Raw genomic sequence first — 2,783 nt, 5'->3', positions numbered from 1 at the left:
AAAAAAAAAAAAAAAAAAAAAAAAAAAAAAAGAAAGCCTAGAAAACTAGATCCCCATGAACTCTACAATAAAACAGGGTACCCCAATCCTACTGTAGGAATGTGGCTCTTCAAAATCTCGATTATTATAAAAAAACTGCCTTGACTGATTAAAAAAAGTTTCACAGTTCCTGTTGAAAGCCTAATGTGCTTAACCCAAAGATTTTATAATTCAACCACCAGGAAAACCCAACTGTGGGGGTTCCCAGATCACCTTGAGCCAAATCCTCACCCCTTGTCCAGCTTCTTTCATCCCCTGGGGGCCTGAGATAATGTTGGCACAGATGTCAAATGGTGGGCCCCAGGTCAGCCAGATTAGATATGCAAAAGAACAGCCTGTACTATACTTATCCCAAACTGGTCAGGGTCTTGTATGTTAGAGACAATTTGTCCATCTTTCTTCCTACTCCTTCTTGCTACGAGAGCACACCTGAGAGCCCAGGTACATATGTGAGGTTGGAACCATCCAAGGCAAAGCTCCAGGGACTGCCTGAGGATTTCTCGGCACCCAGCAGTCTCTTGGAAGTAAAACTCTCAAAAACAAAGTGGATGGCCTCCACACTGGGTATTGGGTCAGAAAGGGACAGTTCCTGGCTCCAGTGGGAGGAGCTCCTGCACTTCCCACTATCACAAGGAACCCTCCCTTTCCACTAGGATCCAGGACCCGATGCCATCCTTAGTCTCCTGGACCACCTCAGCTGGGAACTGACAGTGGCCATCTTCAGAACTGACCATCTAAGTTGATCGTGGCCATGTGAGAGACATGACAGCTTCTCCAGGACTCTGGGTTCCTGGGTCTCCAAGTCTTGACCAAAGAGAACAACTTGGGCCTGGGCAGAGCCATCTCCAGTATCTTGGTCTGAGTGGTCTGTGGATGCTCAGCAAGTGCTACCCCATTCTCCAAGCCCGGTTTGCTTCCATCAGAGCCTCCTGGAAGCATGAGGACAGGCAGCTTTAAACTTGCTGTTGTGAACCCACACATTTCTGGGTCCTGGCTCCTATACACAAAATCCTAGCACTAAAGTTTGCCATCTGCACACCAATAGTGCTAGCCTGGGACCAATTTGAGGACTTTTTCTAATCAACATCACTGTATCTAGTGGCCATTGGATCAGGCCTTACCACAACTGGCTACTGTCCTGTAGGAAGGAAAAATTTGCTTTCAGGGGCAGGATCAGCAAAGACCAATGGGAAGACACAAGGCCATACCACAAGGTGAACCCTAAGACCCAAGAGGCCTCTCGTGGTGGTTGAAGGTGAAAAGGAATGGACAGGGTCCATAGATCAAAGCTCAGTTCAAGAAGAACCTACCAAGCAAATCCAAGGCCACTGTGTCCTGTGGCAGACAACCAGAGTCGGATCTCCAGAAAAGCCTATTAAATATGAATCCCCAAGCTCATACGAGATCCAACGAATCAGTGTTGGCTTTTTGGGCAGGGCCCAAAAATCTGAATTTAAAACAAGCTCTCTCAAGAACTCCCCTGCCACACACACATAGAGAGGTTTAAGAAGCATTGACTAAGTCGTAGCAGATTTAAAAAATGTTTCCCACCTGCTCCCATTACTCTAAGGCTATTGGGCAGAAGCTCTCACTTAGTTCCTGACCCCCAGCTCGCCCCACCAGTCCCCCAGGGCCAAGAAGTCATTAGACCCCAAATGGGAACATTTCCAAAGCCGTTTACAGCTAGGAAGCTTTGGAGAGCCCCAGCCCCTCCCACGTCAGCATCCTTGTGGGCCCTGAACGCAGCGGGCCGCGTGAAGCCTGTCGGGAAGTGTAGTCCACAGAGTGACTCCGCGCCTGCGTCCTGGGCATTTGCCGGTGAGCTTGGGAGAGCAGTGGGCGCTGAGGCGGTGAGTCCCGGAGCGGCCAGAGGGCGTGGCCGTCCCTGGGGCGCGGGCGCGGGTAGCGGGGTTCCCTTTGCCGGCCTGGGCCTGGCGAACCAGTGGATTCCAGATGTGCTCTGGGCGATGGGCGCCGAGCACTGCGAGGGGCGGCGGGCCCCTGTCGGATTAGGGACCCTGCCGCAGCTCCTTGAGACCCGGCCAGGCCTTCCCAGGAGTCCTCCCGGGCTGGGAGTGCCCCTCTGGGCGGCGGGACCTCGATGCCCAGGAGCGCTCGGGGACCACGCCCGAAACACAGCGTCCCTTTTTAAACCGGCTTTTAGACTTTTCAAGGATATGTCACTCTTGCCTTTAACCAAGTGACCTCTTTTCTCACATCCCTGTACTCCTAGGCCCTATGAGGGTGGGTTCACTACAGGGAGGTTTTGGGGGAAATCAGTCCCACAGTGAAGCGAAGTTTTAACTGGGAAGGGTCGATGGAAGGAAACCCAGAGGGTCACTTCCCTGGTAGACGTGGTGGAAGGTTTTGGGTCAGTTAAGGGAGGGCTGGCCAGCTGTGAGGCTGGATCCGATTAACGGGTGGGTCCACCGCCAAAAAAACCACAGTTCCTGGATGCCTTCCAGCAACGGTTGCATGGCTAGGCTCAGGAAAGTAGAAGCTTCCTAGAAAGGAGTCTTGACCAACAATAAACCTTAATTGAACCTTTTCCTTGTGCCAGGCATGCCGCTATTCGCTTTCCATGCAGTTGGATCCAGGCAGGATATTTTATGAAGTTGATTTTATAATTATGCATATGTTGCAGTTGGGCACTGGTTGTCAGGGTCTCACAGTTAGCCGGTTATCAAGCCTAAATCCATCTTCCCCAAAGTTCAGGTTACCATCATGAAAAAGGGTGATATGGA

General features: G+C 51.2%; 1 protein-coding gene across 2 annotated transcripts in view; it reads left to right on the top strand.

Annotated features, from left to right (window-relative positions):
• Positions 1 to 1,837: 1,837 nt before the first annotated feature.
• Znf449 (zinc finger protein 449) overlaps positions 1,838 to 2,783 on the top strand; it is a 17,576-nt gene continuing 16,630 nt past the window's right edge. The window contains exon 1 of one of the 2 annotated variants that reach the window (XM_005414832.2): positions 1,838 to 1,889. The gene's annotated coding sequence lies outside the window, so the exon portion shown is untranslated. The remainder of the gene's footprint in view (positions 1,890 to 2,783) is intronic. The other variant, XM_013510080.1, reaches the window with a different exon arrangement.

The sequence above is a fragment of the Chinchilla lanigera genome, unplaced genomic scaffold (assembly GCF_000276665.1).
Source record: "Chinchilla lanigera isolate Chin_1 unplaced genomic scaffold, ChiLan1.0 scaffold00201, whole genome shotgun sequence".
NCBI classification, from domain to species: Eukaryota; Metazoa; Chordata; class Mammalia; order Rodentia; family Chinchillidae; genus Chinchilla; species Chinchilla lanigera.
This window is presented reverse-complemented; position numbering and strand designations above follow the sequence as displayed.